The 7,740-nt window shown below is 40.6% G+C and overlaps 1 long non-coding RNA gene across 1 annotated transcript; it reads right to left on the bottom strand.

The window, feature by feature from the left end:
- Nucleotides 1-2,055: 2,055 nt before the first annotated feature.
- LOC115406095 (uncharacterized) lies at nt 2,056-7,539 on the bottom strand. Its single transcript, XR_003933490.1, has 3 exons — nt 7,528-7,539; nt 7,409-7,413; nt 2,056-2,195 (listed from the first exon to the last, which is right to left on the bottom strand). It is a non-coding gene; the product is annotated as an uncharacterized LOC115406095 (long non-coding RNA).
- Nucleotides 7,540-7,740: the final 201 nt, after the last annotated feature.

Below are 7,740 nucleotides of genomic sequence, written 5' to 3'. Positions count from 1 at the left end.
AACAGGTTTTGAAGACAAGGCTTCTCAGTCCAGCAAACACAAGACATGTAGGCAGACGAACACTTGAAAGAAACTTAATCAAAAAACTTCCAAATATTAGCCATGTAAACACTTCATGTCGTCTGTACTTTAAAAATATTGAACACTGTAGGCAGTGAGGAAAGAAAGCAGCGAAAAAGTTGGATGAATCAGCAAAGGAAATATGGAATAGAGTGGGAAAGCAAGCCTGGTTTCACCAGATAGCTGAAACCTGTTGCACAGTGCTGGGAATCCCTTCTGCTGGTGCCAGAAAAGCCGTAATAGAATATAAACTCACACATAGCGACTATGGGTACAACTTCTCCCTAAATATCTGTGGCAATTCTTACCTGACATTTATGAGCAACATCTGGGTAAAATCAGATTACAACAAGTACCCTTGCTAATGAATCAATCTACCCTCTATAACTTCTCAAAATTCACAAACACACTAAAAATAATCATTAACCTAAATTAATTAATTATTTAACAGAATTTGTAGCCTCTTTTAAAATATCCATCTTTGATTGACCCTGGACAGGAGACCCGTCCACCAGAGGGCAAACAGATCATTTTTAAAGCCACCGAATAACTAGGACTATAGGAGTTAACTGGGGTGCCTGAATAAAATTAACACACACACACAGGGAAAACATGCAAACTTCACGAAGAAGTCTTTACTCAAACTACAGATGTTTCTCCCCCTACAGGATTGGATTGAGATCTGCATGTTTGACTTGACAAACAGGATGCTTTTCTGTCAGATTCGGCGGAAGTGGGATCTCAACAGTGAAGGCTAATAGCCAATCTTTTCCATCTGTTCATTTTTTTTTCATTCAGTTTGGAAGCACACCAAGCGAATACTTTCAGCATCAGAAACTCATCTGACATTGAACCACGACGTGCACTATAGAAATATCAAGTATCTTGACAGACGTAAAATTGGAGAGTAGAGAAATAGGTGAAAGTGAAATCTTAATTTCAGACAACATCTGAGAGGAACAGCGATGATCACCAGTCAACACTTTGGCGCCACTGTTTATGGTAATGACACAATAACAGAGTTAATCTTTAATATAATTTCACAGCATGCCTCATTACAGCAAAAGACAGTGATGAATTGCTCCTAAAGCCTTCAGTGTCTCCTTTAAGAAAACAAACATCCGTGAACTCCGGTTTTTTTTTTTTTTTTTTTTTAGAACAGATGTCACACTATTACAGAAGATTTTCGAAACATCTCCAGTCATATCAGGGAGCTGATCTTCCTCTGTGCCTCCGCAGAGTGGGCTGATTGGAAAGTCGGTGACTGCAGGAGCGGCGGTACGCGACACTCCGCCACATGTCGACACTGCGAGCGAGTTGGAGGAACAGATGGCAGCAGGAAAAGAGTTAATGCCCAAACTGTATGTGGCAGAAGCGTTTGTCAGTGCCGCCTAAGTGCGGGATCGGGCATGCAGAGACAAACATGCCAATTAATACATACAGAAACGAGCAAGGAACACACATTTGAAGAGGCGCGCCGATACGCCGTGACAGCTGCGGCATCACACTGGTTATTACCGTCTCGGGTCCCTCTGAAGCGGTGCTGATGGAGCTGTGTTACTGGGAGACGCAGGTCAAATGAGTCAAGGAGCTACACCGCATGAAGCACACAAAGAGAGGATAATGCAGTCCCAGTTCGGGCCTTTTACATCTGCGCCTCGAACAAGAAGCCATTACCATCAAGTTAGGAAAACAAACTGCTAAAGCTGAACTTTGCGTCTAATGCAGCCAACCCAAATTAGACTGGGTGAGATGTTAGAACAGAGGGGTTTCTGGCATTTGTTTTTCACTGTATTTCATATTTTATGCAACGTTTGAACCAATATCATACCAAAATAAATAAATAAATAAATAAAAATAATGGGAGGAGTTAAAGCACCCATTTGCAAAACAAAGGATTTTTATTGTGTTTTTGGGTGTTTACACGACAACGGTGCTCCCAATAGCTGTCAAGGTAGAACTTTCCAAAAGGTTGTGACTCCATGGGGAAAATGGTTCTTCTGCACATGTATGAGTGGATGTACAATAGCAACAATGGCGCCCTCCAGAGTGTCATGACTCGCAGTCCATATTCTCCTGAGACTTGGTAGTTTTAAGGTTAACAGTCACCTTTTATTGCAATCCAACTCTGTCATCTGCCAACATGACTGTTCTTGCCATTGTTAATGTGTGTACTCTGACTGCCTCTGTCATTATGAAAACAGGCAACAGCTCCCACTAGGGACCTGGTATGGTCACTGCAACTTGTGTCATTTTCAGCATTTCTGCCATACATGCAACATACATTGCTGTGTAAATGTGAAACCATAAAACCAATATTTATATTATCAGTGCTGAATGTAAACCTAACGAAAACAATTTACAACTATAAGTTCTGTTGTTTGTGCTGTTAGTCTAAACTACATCAGACCTGAGGAACTGATGTCTCCTTTCACTTCCTACCTCTGAATTGGTTAAAAATGAGTCAGTCAGCCAGTGCTTGGCTTCATGTTGTGCCAAATCAGAAATCTTATCAAGGGGCGGGGGTCGTCTCTACTGAAAAAGGTTTGGGACCACTGATTTCAGCTTATTAGAATTTCAAAAATGTCTTGGACCTGATGTTGAGGTTTGCAGTTTTACATTTATTTTACTGAATAAATACATTCAGAGTGCACTCACGGAATTCCAAAAAAAGATAACACACAAGTCTGAAATTTAAAAACATTGATTAAATGTCTAGAATGAACTGGTGCTGGGATAATCCACCATGGGTGATATTTCCAGCCCCGTTCCCCACATGTGCTTCCAGCCTCATATCCGCAGCAGCAGCAGCAGCGATTCTGAGGATTGTTCTTTGTGTAAACTCCCGAGAGACTTGTATAATTACTTTTCCATGAAATACACACTTTGTGAATTTTGTTTTCCTCCATAATTTTGTAGATAATTGAATTCAATACCCCCGAGGTTTGATATCGTCTCAAAAAAAGACAGGAAAAAAAAAAAATGCCTACAGTGCAAAGAAATCTAAAAATTTGTCTCAGCGTGTTGACTTATTATATCTGTGCCATTAGACGACTTATCTGAATGCAATCTGTGTCAGTCTGGATAATGCCGGATTGACTGACGCTGCCAAAAACCAAAATAATTGCCTTAAAAATAACCCAGGCAATCACAGTGTGTACACACTGGGAGATACACAAACCAACAGACACATATACTCTTACAGGCGAGCGACTACAAAGGACTTGGCAGTTCTGTATTTGCTTGTTGCGCTTTCATTAAGTGTGATGGAGGTGTGAAGGTTTCGTTTGATCACGGTCTTATCCACATCCCAATTACTCCAGTTAGCTGCCAACGGGACTGAATGGAGAAGCTAAGAAAAGCCTTGAAGTCCATCTACCAGCTCCGCTGCTCTGTTCACTTTAAATTACGCTTTTTCTTTTTTTTTTAAATGCTCTTCTTTTAATAGAGTTTTTAGCCCAACATATATTTGGCTCTGGGCTGGAGAAAATGGGGGAATCACCTCTTTACTGAGTCTTTTATTAGAGAAATGTGGTACGTTTACTGATCTGCTTCTCCGTCAGATTGAAATTCACCTCAGTTAAGATTATATTTGTGTAACTAATACTGAGATGAAAATTTTATTCAGTTAATCCTTGGAACTCTACCTTTTTATTTTTTTTTTTATTATTGCTTGATTATCATTTTCATTTCCTTGATTTTTATGCTCTTGGCTTTGATGTGTTGAACAAACAGTATTTTAGGATCAAACCTGAGTGTTTCTGCCTCTAATCATTCCTCGGTTTCATAACTACTCAAAGCAATTTAATCATGAGTACAAGCATAGATCTCCGTGCAAGAAGAGGTCATTATTATTATTGAGTTGTTGGGGTTTTTCTTATGCGAAAGGTAGAAGGAGATCTGAAAATGGACAGATGAAAGAGCAGTGCAGGACAGTGAACAATGCCTGGGTCTATCTACTGGACAACACAGGCAAGCATGACAAGGTAGTCTCTGGTAAAGCTTTCGAATAAAGGCACAGATGTGGAATCTGATCAATGGTAGAAGGCAGAATAAGAAACAAGATGAATTTTGAATGCTCGCCTTCATGAGTATGGATTATTATGGATTACTTCCAGATACTGGGAGGAGCTTCGGCTAATTGCTCGATGTACAACATGTAACTGGGTCGATGGTGCACTGGTTAGTGCGTCCATTGAATAGTTTGTGTTTTGATTTGTTTTTCCAAAAACATGCTTCAGATATTTATTGCTGACTGTGTGTGTGTGTGTGTGTGTGTGTGTGTGTGTGTGTGTGTGTGTGTGTGTGTTTGCAGTGGTCTATCCATGTGTTTGTCCTCCAAATATACTGCTGTTACATAAATACAAGGCAAAATGTGATTTACAAACTCTGAAAATACTCGCGTTGATGAGAAGGTGCAAATTGGGATGAGTCATTTTAACAGCTAACAAGCCACAGTTTTCGTTTGTGGACTTTATAATGACATATTTTCTGAGTTCTAACATTTTGGCCAATCATCTCCCATATTCATCGCTCCATCAAATCAATCCACGATGCCTGTGAGTAAATGCATCCAGAAGTGAAACACGGCTGACTGTTGCTCTGTGAGCAGGGTGTGAAGCATACAAAACTATATGAATACGTTTGTTATCAGGAAATCCAACTCACTGTGTTATTGTTGGGAAATTACATGCCACATCGAATGAGTCTGGTCTTCCAAAAACCCTCCCGACCGTTCACTGAGGTGTGCTTGTTTCAGACATCGTCCAGCATACCAACAACAGCCTGCTGTGCCACTTGCTTTTTATTTCAAGGTAGTCTTTAGAGGTCTGCAGATGGCATGCTAACACCCATCAGGTCTGGGGATTAGGATTAGGCACTGGTTTCCCCTGCTCGTTAAAAGTTTTACATTTAACTTGATTTACAAACTCATTTTGAACTCGAGCTTCTAGAAGGAAAAAAAAAATATGACCATTTCACTGAATTAGTTATATTTGACATGCAGCATCCATATTGAAACAGCAGTGCTGCCAGCCTAGTTGGACATATTAGTCGTAGCAATCATTATTCCACATAAACTGGAAGGTGAGTGGTTACATTCTCCAAAGTATTTCTTTTTAAACTTCTTATAACTTTTTGTCTGTAAGCTATTGTTTGCATTGACTGCTCAGCTCTCCTGCTTAAAGCACCAGCATCCATCAAGAAGAAAAAAGAACCCTGCACAAAGGAGAAGAAGCCCCCCTCCCCCTCTCAGTCCTGTATGTCCCCGGTGGAGCGGTGTAATAACTACAGTCAGTCATTTACATTATATAACCGTGCAGGGTACCATGATATCCTACAAGGCTCAGCTGTAGGGAGGTCAGGTGTTCACTGCTATTGACCTCATTCACTATTCTCATCACACACACACACACACACACACATACACACACGGTCTGAAGTCTCCAGCCCGAGGCCATGGGGGTGTTCAGAGACAAGTGTTAGGATGTGAAGTGACACGAGGGTGCACACTCCGAGGAACAGTCGTCTCTTCCTGTCTGAGAGCAGCCTCAATTCCAAGTTATTAATGCTTGATCCCTGTGTCTGTACCATCATGCATTGCTCCCCAAGTGACCCCCTTTTCCTCGTATACATCTGTCATCGCCCTGCACTCCACTCACACTGCCAGATGTATAATGTATAACTGTAAAACCCAGCACGAGGGCAGATAGAGCGCAGTTTCTGTTTTTGCAACGTGCACATATGATTTTTTTAAGGGCATTCTAGTCTTTTTTTATTGGTATGAGATTAACTGATTAAAAGCAAATCACATCAGAGATTAAACACCACTTCTTCCACTCTGTTTGTTTGAAGAGTCAGTCAACCACTCGTTTGCTTTACTCCTTTTAAATCCCTTTTATGCAAGCTTTACGCCTTGTGTAAAACACTTTAAATTGCAGTGTTGCTGAAAGGTGCTATACAAATAAACTTGTCTCGTGCTGCTTCGCCTTCTGGCTGTTTTTCTTCTTCCCTGGCGCTCCTTGCTTCCTTTTCTGAGTTATTTTTTTTCCTCTTAATCCAAGAATCAAATATTTACAAGACATCAATGACAAACATGAACGCACTGAAATATTTTGTTCTTAGTTTTGCCAACATCTTATTTTACAGCCTGTCATATATTTCTGTCAGTTCTGACTCTGATGTGCAGTATATAGTCTACACTTCTTCCTATGTGCACGGCACTACCTGCGCCACATTATATAACCTGCTCCTTTTCCATTTAAAGCCTTAATGTCTTAAGATATATTTGAAATGGATCCGTTCAGACGTTTGCCTTTCATTTTTGGACCATCTCAAATCAGTAAATGCGACTATTGAAAAACGCGTCCTGATTAAGCACAGGAACCTGATTCTGCATGAAAAACACGATTTCTAAGTTATAAATATATATGTTGTTGGGCCTATATTAAAAACTTGACTTTGATTGACTTATTATGCCTTCATAAATCCATAATTACATCTTAAATCTACAACGCTTGCTCCAAATAAATGATTTTTTGTTTTTTGTGTCCGGAAAACTGGGGTTTTTCTTTTATTTGTGATCTAATAGTCAGCTCCAGGTGGAAAGCTCAGTATGACAACAGGACTTCTTTGGATGGGAGCGAGGATGACGAACTGGTGTGGGAAGAGCAGGCGGAACCGGAGCATGAGGGCAACGATATCCAGAGCCAAACCAGTGAGGCGGAAGATATGTGCAAAAGGAGAGCTCGAGGATACTGGAGACCGTTTATGAAGCAGTCTGCGGTCCATGACAGCTGATTGATTTCATGTATTTTTAATAATATTGCATTGGCACATAAAATTTAGCGTGGAAAAACCTTTTTCCTAATGTGAGCCTTGATTTGAAGTCACCCATTGAAATAACTTATTAACATCTATACATCTGATAACGTCACAAAATACACAATTAATTAGTTGTGCGACTTAAAATTCATAGTTTATAAAATTTGTAAAAATGCTGTCATACTTCTTTATGATTCCAGGTTTCGATTTTGTGACTAGCCTGCTTGATTTAGGCCCATTTCGTGTTAAAAAAAAAAAAAAGAGTCTTGACTTCCTTCAATGTTCTCCTGGGACTTGGTGGTTTCATGCAGTAGCTGACAGTCACTGTTAATGTTCGTGCCTGCATGTTAACCCAAGTTAAAAACATGTGTCTGGGGTGGATTAGTGACTTTGAATTGGCTCCTGGTGTCAGTCTGAGTGTGTGATCGTCTGACACACACTCACGCTCGCTCTGTGATGGACTGCTAACCTCTCCACAGTGTGACCTGCCTTCACCTAAACTCCGATGGGACTGGCTCTACATGACAACAACTGAGAGGAGTCGTACTCATTTTCCTCCTCCAGTCATTTTTGCTGTATTTGTTCTCAAAATTTAAACATTTGTTTTTGAAAAACGGTATTTTCTGACTGTCTGGAAGGCTGAACATGTCTGTGTATATTTGAGGAAGTCCGCCATCACCACCAGAGTTCCACCAATCCCCACATCTGTTCTGGGCTTATTACTCCGGGGTCTGCTACAAGGCAGCGAAATCCACGGGAGACTGAAGACAAACACTTCTGACCGCCGTACAGATGACATGTTGATCACCTCCACACATGGATCTGAGTTCGTCTAATTCCAAGATTAGGAAGTTTTAT

Source organism: Salarias fasciatus, chromosome 18 (assembly GCF_902148845.1).
Source record: "Salarias fasciatus chromosome 18, fSalaFa1.1, whole genome shotgun sequence".
Classification (NCBI taxonomy): Eukaryota; Metazoa; Chordata; class Actinopteri; order Blenniiformes; family Blenniidae; genus Salarias; species Salarias fasciatus.
Note: the sequence above shows the minus strand (reverse complement) of the source record. Positions and strands in the feature narration are given on the sequence as shown.